Source organism: Canis lupus, chromosome 21, assembly GCF_048164855.1.
Source record: "Canis lupus baileyi chromosome 21, mCanLup2.hap1, whole genome shotgun sequence".
Taxonomy (NCBI): Eukaryota; Metazoa; Chordata; class Mammalia; order Carnivora; family Canidae; genus Canis; species Canis lupus.
Genome location: NC_132858.1, coordinates 20,508,028 through 20,522,198, shown reverse-complemented (window position 1 = coordinate 20,522,198; position 14,171 = coordinate 20,508,028). Strand labels below are relative to the sequence as shown.

At 33.8% G+C, this 14,171-nt stretch overlaps 1 protein-coding gene across 5 annotated transcripts in view; it reads right to left on the bottom strand.

Moving 5' to 3' along the window:
- ELP4 (elongator acetyltransferase complex subunit 4) overlaps positions 1–14,171 on the bottom strand; it is a 252,787-nt gene that overhangs the window by 170,417 nt on the left and 68,199 nt on the right. The window lies entirely within an intron of this gene.

Genomic DNA, 14,171 nt, shown 5'->3' with positions numbered 1-14,171 from the left:
AATCTCGCTAAGGCACAACGGTTCTAATTTCTCTACATCTTTGCCAACACTTTCTATTTCATATTTTTTCAAGAATTTACCCTAATGGGTGTGAGGTATTATATCATTGTGGCTTGGACTTACATTTCTCTAATGATTAGTGCTGGTAAGTATTTTCTCAGTTGCTTGTTAGCCATGTGTATATCATCTTTGAAGAAATTTCTGTTCAAGCCCTTTGCCCAGATTCTAACCAGGCTATTTGTTATTGCTGAATTGTAGTTCTGTATGTATTTTGCATATTAATTCTTTATGACATAAAAGATTTCCAACTATTTCCTAGGTTGCCTTTTCACTCTGCTGATTGTATCTTTTGAAGCATAGAAGTGTTTTAGTTTGAAGTAGTCCCATTTGTTTATTTTTGCTTTCTCTGCTTGTGCTTTTGGTGTTATATCCAAGAAATAATTGTCAAATTCAATGTCATGAAGATTTTCCCCTCACTTTCTTTTAAAACTTTCATAATTTTGGGTCTTATGGTTAGGTCTTTAATCCATTCTGAGTTAATTTTATATACGGCATAAGATAATGGTCCATCTTCATTCTTTTGCATATAGAGATCCAGTTTTCTCAGTACCATTTATTGAAGACTGCTCTTTCCCCTTGAATGGTCTTAGCACTCCTGTTGATGACTGTTTGACCAAAAATGCAAGGGTTTATTTTTGGGTCCTCTGTTATATTCTATTGGCCTAAATGCCTGCCTTTATGCCAGTACCAAACCATACTGCTCTAACGTAGCTTTGTAAAATGTTTTGAAATCAGGAAGTATAATACTTCCAACCTTGTTCTTTTGCAAGATTGTTTTGGCTATTTGGAGTCCCTTGAGATTGAGTCCCTGTGTGACTTTAAATAAACTAAATAAACTTATTGTATCTCTTTCTTCATGTTCAAAATGGGGGATACTATAAACTTTATGAGATTTGTGTAAAGATTAAGTAAAATAACAAAAATAATATGTTAATACCTGAGAGATAACTGGCTTTCAGTAATTGTTAATGATTATCAATTCCCATGCTGTAAATATAATATAGTAATGCTCCAGTTGCAGGATGGATGCAAGTCAGGTGGGATAACAACATGGAACAAGGTATACTCTTAAGGAGGTAAGAAGGAATGGGACTAGTACAACAGTACCACCTAGAACTGCCAAGTGAGTACCAAAAAACATTCTGTTGCTGAGTCTTTTATTTTTTTTATTATTATTTTTTAAAAGATGCCTCAGTGGACAACCCAAGTCTTTCTTTTTTTTTTTTAATTTTTATTTATTTATGATAGTCAGAGAGAGAGAGAGAGAGAGAGAGAGAGAGAAGCAGGCTCCATGCACCGGGAGCCCGACGTGGGATTCGACCCTACGTGGGATTCGATCCCAGGTCTCCAGGATCATGCCCTGGGCCAAAGGCAGGCGCCAAACCGCTGCGCCACCCAGGGATCCCTGCTGAGTCTTTTAATAAGCTTTCAGGAGTGAGCTAAGTTGTGTGGGAGGCACAGGAAATATGGCTACTGTTCAATCACAGTCATATCTAAGGAGGAATTGATTTCCAAATGTATTTTTCTCAAAAGAAAGAATAAGATAGGGAAAAAGAAAGTTGATTGTCCAGATCAAAAATATTTGCTTATGTAGTTATATTCCTAAAGGAGAAATAGCTTTATTGATCTATTAATAAAAATGTTTATTAGAATAAATTTTAGACATAGAAGCAGAAATAATGATGATGATGGAAGGCTAAATTCATTAAGCCCTTACTATATTAGCTAGTGTTTGCTAAATGGTAAATTTTTATTATCTCATTGAATAATTGTAAGAAGTAGTTTCTATTATTAATACTCCTATTAAAGCCTATATAATGGGGGCCCAAGAAGTAAAGTAACTTATACAATGTCATACAGCTAGTAAGTGGAAGAGTCAGGATTCAAGCCTACATTGTCTAACCAAAGGGCCCCTATCTAAACTATGCTGTCTCACAAGAAGGTTTATAAAAAGAAAAAGGAAAAAAAAAAAAAAAAAAAAGGCCAAATCACCTGCAATTCAAATACTCAGAGATAATTACTGTAAGGCTATTAATGTATATCTTTACAGACCATTTTCTACATATATACATCATATATTACATATATTATGTTGTTTTATAATCTGTTTTGTTCTTATCTCCTCACTTTGCAAACAAGGTATTCCATTATGTGTATGCAACATGATTTAGTCAACCAATCTATACTGATAATTCTTAGGTTATCTGTAGATTTTCAGTAATGCACACAAATTATGGTAATCATTCTTGTACACACATCTTTGTTAACTTGTATCATTATTTCTTTATGATCAATTCCCAGAAATGGGATGATGGCAACAATGATAATGTATACTCCAACTTTTGATACCCTTTCCTAGAATTATGTTAACAATGTACACTCCTAAGGTTAACACAAGTGACATCCACACTATCTTTAACACAGGGTGTTATCATTTTAAATATCTGATAGCTGAAAAAATGGTATCTCTTCGGTTTTGTTTGCATTTCTTCGATCACTAGTGAGGCTTACTAGTTATTTTTGTTTCTTCTTTTGAGAGCATCTCATTGTTATCTTTTGTCTGTTTTGTATTAGGATACTCAACTTGTTACCAGTTTTAAAATGCTCTTGGGGTGCCTATGTGGTTCAGTTGGTTAAGTATCTGACTCTTGATCTCGGCTTAGATCTTGATCTCATGGCCATGAGTTCAAGCCCTGTGTTGGGCTCTGTGCTAGACATTGAGCCTACTTAAAGATAAAGTGAAAATATTCTCAATTTACTAAAGATATTAACACACATAAATTCACATATGTTTATTTTTTAAATCTTGAAACAATCTCAAACTTCCAGAAAAGCTGTTAATATAGAAAAACATTTTTTCCCCTGGTCCACTACAGGATAAGTTGCTGACAAGATGACCCATCACTTCTTAATAATTTAGGCTACGATTCCTATAAACATTTTCCTACATAACAACAATATAACTGACTTAGGGTATTGATATAATTTGGAAATTGATAATACTATCTGATCTCAGACCCTATTCAAGTTTTGCCACTTGTCCCAATATCATTCTTCAGAGCAGAGGACTCAGTTCAGAATCACATGTTACATTCAGTTATTATGTCTCTCTTCAGTCCTATTCAATTTGGAAGTTCCTTAGACTTTCTTCACTTTTATGGTCTTAACACTTTTGAGGATTACAGGCCAGGTATTTGGTAGATTGTTCCCAATCTGGGTTTGTCTGATGTTTCCTTATGATTAGACTTAAATTATGTATATTTGGTAGAAATATCACAGATGTGTTGCTGAATTCTCATTGCATATTATCAGATGATACATGATCTCAATTTGTCCATTACTGCTGACATTAATTTGATTAAAGTTATGTCCACAAGGCTTCTGCACCATAAAATTATTTTTTCCCACTGGAGTCAATAAATATTTTGTGGGAAGGACTCTGTGGCTATGTAAATATTTTGTTCCTCAATAACTTATTTATTCATTCAGTTATTTGTATCAATATGTACTCATGGCTTCCTGCTTTATTAAATGGGTTATAATCCATTGTCCATCATTATTTATTCTGATGCTCAAATCTTCTCCTATTTGGCCAGTGGGAGCTCCTTTGAGCTGGCTTCTGTATTCTATTGACATACTCTGTTCTCATCATTCTTAAAGGACTTCTGAACATAAAAAGACACTACAGGTATATCTTTACTTTCCTGTGAATCAAAACTTCTCTAAATAGTCCTGGTTCCCTCAAATGGAGAATGGTATTTAGGTCTGAACACTAGATATACTGATTGCTATTTTCCTACCCCAAGAGTTTAAGGCATTCTCTTCCTATATTTTTATAATTTCACTTATTATATTTATTTAATCTTTAACTCTTTGGAAATATGGTTTGATGTGAGATTTGAAGTAAGGATTTCTTTATTTTATTCCCAAATGATTAAACTTTCCCCACTTACTGAAATACCTCCCTATTATAAAAATGATGGTTGGGCACCTGGGTAGCATGTTTGGTTAATGGCTAACTCTTTATTTTGGCTCAGGTCACAATCTCAGATTCCTGAGACCCAGTCCTGTGTTGGGCTTATGCTTAGCGCAGGGTCTGCTTGTCCCTCCTCTCCCAAACCCACACTCTGCTTAAACACATGCATGCTCTCTCTCAAATAAATAAAATCTTTAAAAAATTTTTTTGAAAACTCTTTGTTCATCATAAAAATTCAAATACATAAAACATACAAAGAATAGGAAAAAAAAACCCAATTCATGACCCAGAGGTGAATATTGTTATCAGTCTGATGAACATTCTCTTACATTTCTCTGTACCTGCCCTTCCTTCTATTCCTGAGAGAAATTAATGTGGGTTATAAAGAAGTATGCTGTTAAAATTGGTTTTGATTCTAAAGAATATTTTACCAATAAACAAATATAAACAGGGTTATAAGACCTATGTATATATTTAATTTTGGCATTTCTTTCACATCCTTTTAAATACTACACATACTATGAGTCTCTTAAATGATTTAAGAAGGAAATTTAGTTTGAGTTTTGTGATCTTCTTTGACCGCATATCATTAAGGTTTCGGAACCTAAATTAACATCTCCTGAATTAGTGTTAGAAAAGAATTTAGAATCAGCTATGTAAAATTTTATGTAAACAGGATTATACTATGTATCCCATTACTATAGTCTGCCTTTTCACTTCCTTATATCTTGGATAGTGAGCCAGGTATCCATCTCAAGTTTCTTATGTAGAAAAAACTGCTGCAGAACCTACCTGCTAGAGCCAATGCGGCAGTCTTTGTAACTAGTATCAGTCACAGACCTTAATAAAAGATACTGTGCCCACCACCCTCCAAAGGATATTTCCCTTGGAAGGTAATGGGCACTTGGGCTTAAATAAATAAAGCTGCAGCTTAGATTCCTTTCCTCAATATCTGAAAGATGTGATTGGTATCCTTTTGGTTTTCCAATGTGACATTCAAACCATTCCTCTTCCTTCACTTTCTGGTAAAACAAATACAAACAAAATGCATGGTTTCTTCTAACCAATCCCGATCACTCCCTTTTTAAGCTGCTGTCTTTATCTAACTCCTGGATGTTTTCTTCTATTGAAAACAGTGTACCTAATTCAAATATCTTTTCTCAACCAACACTTCTGATCTTGGTAATTGCTTTGTCCATTTACTCTCATTATTAAGACCAGCCAGTCTACTACCAGTCTACTATCTCTTCTCTTTCTCTCATATATCAATAGCAGTTGTCTCTAATTCATTTTCTTAGACCTAGAGTTTGCAATCCATAATTTTTTTTTACTATGTTTAATACATTAAACTCCTTCTGTTGCCTGAACCTGTCAAAACTTCAATCCTGCCTCTGCATCAGGAATCTCAGCAGAGATGCAAGAAAGTAACACAACCTTACAGACTGTACCACAACAAATATTTGATATTTCCCTAGTTAGTATAGTCTTCTAGTCTGTGAAACAACCATTTCAAACCTTCCCCATTTAACCTAAACTCCTAAGAGGTAATTTCCTCAGCATATGACCCTGCCTATTATTCACTGAGTAAAGAGAAGACCATAGTCCATATCTTTGACGCTACTCGAGACCCTGCCTCTATCCTTACAAACCTATTTGTTTGCATCTGCATTTTTATCTTCTTCCTTTTCCTTCTCTCCAGTGGAGGAAACGCTATTACATATTAATGGCCAATCCTTGGCCATGAGTGGCTTAGGAATTCTGCCAAATTATTTAGTAATTTGCCTAATGTCATAAAGCTAGAAACCACTATGTCCTCTTCCAATCTCCATCCATTCTTCTCTATTGAATTTTCTTATTCACAGTAAAACAAAACAGCACAAACTTCTTGCTTCCCAAACCTCTTCCAATTACTGCTTTTTCTCTGTCCCCTTCATGAACAGATTTCTTAAAAGAATGATGTGACCTCTGCCTATCTCTCTGAACTCTTTCATATGGCTCTATTACTCTGTTTCACCAACATGGCCTTTCAGGTCCTTAAACCACTGTCTTTCTTTTCTTGGCACACTGGCTGGCTCCAACACCCCCCCCCCGCCCCCGCCACTCCCAAATAATTCTTGGCTACTCTCCTTTGTAGAATGGCTTTGGTCTTCTTATCTCCAGGTCTCAGCTCAAATGCTTTGTCTTCAGAGAAGCCAGTTCTGAACAACTCAAAGCATATCCCCCTATCCCCATATAACCTGTGGAAAATGTTCTTTTTCTTTATTACTTATGGCAACTCTTAATGGCAAATATATTTATTTAGCTTTTTAAAAATTGTATGCTTTTTTACTAGACTGTAAACACTATACATGGTCAAGGATAATAGCTGCTTTGTTTACTATAATAAACCTAGAGTTTAGCTTGCTAGACTCATAAAAGGTGCTCAGGTTCATAGGTATTCATGTCAGATAACGTGTTCTAATAAATACTTCAGGATGTTTTTTAGATCAGTAAATGACACGAACCTAGTTCTATTGTCTGAAATCTAGAAAACATTCTTGATATTCCCTTTATTCTTTTTACAACCTCAATGAGATCAAAGAGATCAGAGCTGTAGCTAGCAATCAGATTAAACAAGGGACCCAGGCCTTATAGGACCTCTGTTAGAATGTGGGTTTATTATTCTGGATGTTGCTATAGAAGATTTTTTTTTCCTTAAAGATTTTTACTTTTAAATAATCTCTGTACCTAACATGGGACCCAAACCCACAACCTCAAGATCAAGAGTCATGTGATTCTACTGACTCAGCAGGCCAGATGCCCCTAGAATGAGTTCATTTTTCTGAATGAAATTGGAAGTAAGTGGAGTGTTTGTGCCAGAGTAGTGATAAGAGCTGACTTTTGCTGTAAAACTGTACTAACAAGATAAGCTATTAGTCACATATAGCTACTTATATTTATGTTAATTAAATTAAAATAACTCTTCTTTAAATGTTTGGTAGAATTCACCTGTGAAGCCATCTAGCCCTGGACTTTTGTTTGTGGGGAATTATTTTATTTCTGACTCAATTTCTTTGCTGATTATTGGTCTGTTCAAGTGTTCTCTCTCTCTCTCTCTCTCTCTCTTTTTGGTAGGTTCTTGTGTCTAGAAATTTATCCAGTTCTTTCAATTTTTCCAATTTGTGGGCATATAGTTTTCATAATATTCTCTTATAATTGATTGCATTTCTATGGTGCTTCATTTATTGTGTTTTTCTAGCTCCTTTAGGTATGTGATCAGGTTATTTGAAATTTTTTTTGCTTATTGAGGTAGACCTGTATTGCTATATAATTCCCTCCTAAAATTGCTTTTGCTGCAGGTATCTTTAAGTTTAAAATGAGTCTCCTGTAGGCAGCATGTAGATGGATCTTGTTTTCTCATCCATCATGACAACCTATGTCTTTAGATTGGAATCATTAATCCATTTGCATTCAAAGTATTATTGATAGATATATATTAATTACCATTTTATTTCTTATTTTGTCATTGTTTCTAAAGATTTTCTCTGACACCGATTTTTGTCAAACTATTCCAAAAAATAGAAAAGGGAGGAAAACTTACAAATTCATTCTATGAGGCCAGCATTACCCTGATAACAAAATCAGATACAGACTCCATTAAAAAAGAGAGCTATAGGCCAATATCCCGGATTAACATGCATACAAAAATTCTCAGTAAAATACTAGCAAACAGAATTCGAAAATATATTAAAAAAATCATTCACTACGATCAAGTGGGATTAATTCCTGAACTGAAAGTGTAGTTCAATATCACAAATCAATCAAAGTGATACATCACGTTAAGAAAAGAACTATTTAATCATTTCAATACAGGCAGATAAAGCATTTGACAAAGTACAACATCCATCCATGATAAAAACCCTCAGGAAAGTAGGGTTAGAGGGAACATACCTCAACATGATAAAGACCGTGTATGAAAAACGCACAACTACTATCATCCTCAATGTGGAAAAACTCTATAATCAGGAACAAGACAGGGACATCCACTCTCACCATTGTTATTTAACATGGTACTGGCAGTCCTAGCCATAGCAATCAGATCACAAAAAGAAATAAAAGGCATCCAAGTCACTAAGGAAGAAGTCAAACTGTCACTATTTGCAGAACATAATGCCTACACAGAAAGCCCAAAAAAATTGCTAACATTGATACACAAATTCAGGAAAGTCACAAGGTTCAAAATCAATGTACAGAAATCTGTTGCGTTTCTATACATTAATAATGAAGCAGCAGAATGAGAAATCAAGGAATCAATTCCATTTTTAATTGTACTAAAACGAATAAGATACTTAGGAATAAACCTAACTGAAGAGGTTAAAGACCTGTACTCTGAAAGCTATAAAACACTGATGAAAGAAATTGAAGATGACACAAAGAAATGGAAAGACATTCTGTGCTCACGTATTGAAAGAACAGATATTGTTAAAATGTCTGTATTACCCAAAGCAATCTACACATTTAATGCATCCCTATCAAAATACCAATAGCATTTTTCACAGAGCTAGAACAAACAATCCTAAAATTTGTACGGAACCATAAAAGACCTGGAATGGCCAAAGTGACCTTGAAAAAGCAAATCAAAGCTGGAGGCACTATAATTTCAGACTTCAGGTTATATTACAAAGTTGTAGTGATCAAAACAGTAGGATACTGGCACAAAAAAGACACACAGGTCAATGGAACAGAACAGAAAACCCAGAAATAAACCCATAATTACATGGTCAATTAATTTTGACAAAGCAGGAAAGATAATGCAATGGGAAAAAGATCATCTCTTTAACAAATGATGTTGGGAAAACTAGACGGCAACATTCAAAACAATAAACTGGACCACTTTCTCACACAAACACAAAAAAAATTCAAAACAGATAAAACACCTAAATGTGAGACCAGAAACCATAAATACCTAGAGAACACAGGCAGTAATCTCATTGACATTGGCCATAGCAACTTCTCACTAGATATAGCTCATAAGGTAAGGGAAACAAAATAAAAAATAAGCTATTAGGACTTCATCAAAATAAAAAGCTTCTGAACAATGAAGGAAACAATCAAGAAAACTAAAAGGCAACCTACAGAATGGGAGAAGATATTTGCAAATGACATATCTGATAGAGTTAGTATTCAAAATTATAAAGGCTTATAAAACTCAACAGCCAAATAATCCAATTAAAAAATGAACAGAAGATACGTACAGACATTTCTCTAAAGACGACATACTGATGGTGAACAGACCCAAGAAAAGATGCTCAACATAATTCATCATCAGAGAAATACAAATCAGAACTATAATAAGATAACACCTTACACCTGTCAGAATGGCTAAAATCAACAACACAAGAAACACCAGTGCTGGCAAGGATGTGGAGAAAGGGGAACCCTCTTACACTGTTGATGGCAATGCAAACTGGTGCAGCCACTCGGGAAAACAGTATGGAGGTTTCTCAAAAAGTTAAAAACAGAACTACCCTATGATCCAGCAATTTCACTACTAGATATCTAACCAAAGAATATAAAAATGCTAATCAAAGGGATACATGCACTGATGTTTATAACAGTGTAAACTAAAAGAACCAAATTATGGAAACAGCCCATGTGTCCATCAACTGATGAATGAATAAAGAAGGGGTGTGTGTGTATGTATATATATATATTTATATATATTGTACATAAATATATTCATGGAATAAATTCATAGAATACACACGTAACATGCTGAATAATATTCAGCAACAAAAAAGAATACAATCTTGCCATTTGCACCAATGTGTATGGAGCTAAGAGTATTATTCTAAGCAAAATAAGTCAGTCAGAGAAAGATAAATACCATATAATTTCACTCATATGTGGAGTTTAAGAAACAAAGCAAATGTACAAAGGGGAAAAAAAAGAGAGACAAACCAAGAAACAGACTCTTAAACTACAGAGAACAAATGATGATTACCAGAGGGGAGGTAGGTAGGGATGGGTAAAATATGTCATAGGAATGAAGGGTGTACTTGCTGTGATGAGCCCTGGGTGTTGTACGGAAGTGTTGAATACTATACTATACATACTATATTGTATGTCTGAAACTATTATTATACTGTATATTAATTAACTGAAATTGAAATAAAAACCTAAAAAAATAAAATTTTCAGGAGTTGCTGAAAGGTTGGATGTAGGGAGTGAGAGAGAGGAGACAAGGGTCTAAGATTACTTTACTGAAAGAAGAATGAAATTTGGAAGGACATACATTAATAAGAGAGAGTATGTCTAGGGAACAATGACTGGGACTAGGAATGTAGGAATTAGGTGGGTAATAAAACAAATGCCTACTAATGAAGACTAATGAGCAACTAATTTCAACATACCCAAAGGCCCTCTTGAAGGACAGAAAAAGAAAGGCAAACATGTAAGCAAGTAATTTCACTGGTTAAAATGAGATTTAGGATTAATAGTTCTCTCTCAGAATTTTTAGATATTTTCTTTTTACTTTAATCGTATCACCAGCAAAAAGGCCAATGGGTAAAATCCCTCCTCACATTTTTATATCTTGCTTTTCCTTCAGCTCCAAGATTTGTATTAATAGATCACTCACTATATCCTTTTAATAAAGTAGTTTAGCATACTCCTGTTCTGAGCCTGTAGTCTCACCTAGAAGTTCTTTCACAAAATCCCATTCTCATGAGTGAATTTTCTACTTGTAACTTCTAAATACACCATGGCTCTCTGCTTCTCAATGTAAGAGATCAGTAGTTTTGAAATAAAATATATTCTTACATGGCTATGTTTCAGTTATTAGTTTTATCCCACTAAATCTTTGAGCTAAGAACAAGGGTATAGTTAATCTGAGTTATTACTATACTTTGTGCATTGATTCACTAGTTATTCAACTATAACTCAACACCTGTGTCCTAGATTCATGGAATAAAGAGACGAAGATAGCATAAACCCCTTCCTCAAGGATTTCCAATGCTTTAGAGGGAAGAAAAAAAATGTAGACAAGACAATTATAGTGTAATGTGTTAAATGTTTGACAGAGTATGAGCAAAAGGAAGTAGGAATGTATGGGTGGTCATAACTATACTTTGTCTAGGAAAATATTACAGAAGGCTTATACAGATGTTACATTTAAATGGTAAACAGACTTGGCAAAATAAGAAAAAAGAATGACTTCTTAAATCTTAATATTCTTATCCTTTCTGTTGATTTTCTCCTAAAAAGATAACTAGTTCTTCCAGAATTCAGCTCATTCAACGTAATTAATACAAAACTTTTAGTTAATATAAGAAGCTACTAACCATTTTTAGGATATCCATGTAAAAATAAAATCCTGAATTTCAAAGAAACATATCAAAATGAACTCATTCTATTTACTACCAATTGTATGTAAACTCAATATTCAAGATCTGTTCTATTAAAAAAATAACATTTTATAATATAGTGGTTATATTAATTGGATTGGGTTCCTATAACAAAATGCCACAAACTGAGTGGTTTAAATAATAGGAATTAATTTTGTTGAAGTTCTGGTGACTACAAGTCTGGGATCAAGGTGCTAGCAGCTTTGGTATCTAGGTGATAATGCTCTTGTTGGGTTACAGATGATCACTTTGTTGCTATGTTGCTCATCTGGCCTTTCATGTACATGTGCTCAAGGAAAGAGAAGGAGCTGGATATCTTTACCTCTTTTTAAGAACACCAATCCTATCAGGCCAAGGTCCCACTTTCATGACCTCATCCAACTCCAATTATCTCCCAAGGGCCTCATTTTCAAATATCATCACATTGGGTTTCAACATATAAATCTGGGGTAGCGGGGAGCAGTGGGTAGAATCACAAACATTCCGTTTGTAACAGTAGGTTAAGCAGTATGTTGGTAGGTTTGTTAATAAATAAGGAAGCCCAAGACACTATCCCTACCCTGAAGATGAGCATTATCTTCCTGAGGAAAACAACTGTCCTTGTATACCCGTTAGCAAAGCTTAATTTAAAAAAATGCCAAATTAAAAAAATCTTAGATTATAGAATTATTCTCAAAATCAGTTTTCCTATCACTATTCTGTGACTCAGATTATCTGATTTAGGACAATGAAATATAACAAAACCATCTGGTAATATCAGAATTATATGGTTTTTATAGCCAGGCTTTCATTTGAAAGTTTAAATTATATGTACGACCATTTTCTATAGGCATACCAGTAAATAATTTTAAATTAGTTAATGCAATTTTAAATGACCTTCAGTTTTTCTTACCACAAAAAACTCTGTTTCAACAGTGCCTTTTAGAATATATGAAATTATATATTATATCCTCATATATGATACTGGGACACAGCTATATCCTCTAGTCTTCATTACAGGAAAAGTATAGACAACTAGTAAAGCTTAGCTTTATTGTTTTATAAATGAACCAGTAAAGTTCATTTTAGTGAAATGAGCACATGCTTTTCATAAATTAAATCTCACATGGTAAGTACTCATTTTCAAAATTAATTTAATTGCATGTTTAAAGTTTAATTACATTTAATTAAGCATTTAAGTTTTATATGAAATAAATGAATTATCAGTTAACTACTATGAAATGAAATATTGCCTTGATAATTAAAATCTATAAATTTTCCTATTCTGTGCAAAACTTCTAGTTCTCAAAAACATTCTGGAAAAAAATATGTATTTTAAAGTCTGTAGGAGTATATTCTTATAGCTGATCAAGGTGTAGTTTTTCCTGGCAGCTGGCTTCATGTGCTGTACAGTTACTACAGCAGCAAATGGAGGCACTCTGGCACAGAATAAAAAGCAGAGATTTTGAAGATTTGGGTTTGCGTCATAGACTTGGTCACTAACAGCCTAAGAGAGTGGGAAAGCTACTTAAGCATCTGTGACATCAAGTTCCTAAAAAATGGGAATAATATTACTTCTCTTGGAGGGTTGTGGGAGGATTAGATGAGATATCCCATGATCAAATGCCTGGAACAGTGCCTGACATGGAACAGGTATTCAAAATAAGTTAATTCCCTCCTTCTTTTAGTTGCTGAATGGATGAACAAAATCCTTGTACTTTGGTGCTTAAAAAAGTCTTACTCTTAAAGTATTTTATTAATTACAAAAATAACACCATATTTTTCATTTCCTTACATTATACTTAATGGACAATTTACATTTTTTATTTCCTTAAGGACTCCATAAATTGAAGCAATATAGCATTATTGCTAACACAGAATTCTGAGTCAGAAAGAACTGACTTTGAATTTGGGTTCCACTAGTTACTCTTTGAGAAATCAGGGAAAAGTTATTTCCCACACCATAAACGTATAGGTATACCTGGTTTAGTGAATGGAAGAACTAGTATAATCCATATAATCATTCAACTTTAACAAAATTCTAGTGATATGGGTAGGACAAATGTATTCCCCAACCCAATTTTTCACAGAAGGATATTTATTTTCACTAAATTTAAGGGAAATTAAGCTTAACAGCAGGATGGACTCAGTGTCAGAACTAAGATTTTAAAATTTCTTTTTCAGTACTCTTTCCTTCATAACATAGGAAGGTAAAGGCAAAGGACACCAATATCTCTTTTAAGCAGTAACGCAAAAAAGAAAGAGAAGGATCTGATTTAGGTTAATACCGGTTCTATCACGTAATAGTGAGCCTCAAACCAATAACTTCTGTGAATTTCAGTAACTTCTTCTGGAAAATGGGAATATATACTTTGTTAGGGTTCATACAAGGATTGCACTACTACTAACAAATGTAATACATAGAGGAATGACTGACACACACAAGAGTCATTCATTAATGGCTGCTAATACTAAGACAACATCAAAGCACCACTTCTGGTAAGTCTCAAGCCATAAAATGGAGAAACCATAATGAAGATTTTTTATTTTTTGAAACAGATTTAATAACAATAAATAGGATAGTTTTCATTAAATTCTCAAGTCATATTCCTGGAAAGAGACTCTAGACTTGTGAGTCACTTCAGTTCACAACTTCTGGTCTATTAAATCTCCATGTAATAACTCATCTCACTTTGAAAATAATGGTTTTACAATATGAAAGAAAAGAGAAGCAACAACCTATTCCATGGATTACTTTCTTTGATTCAACT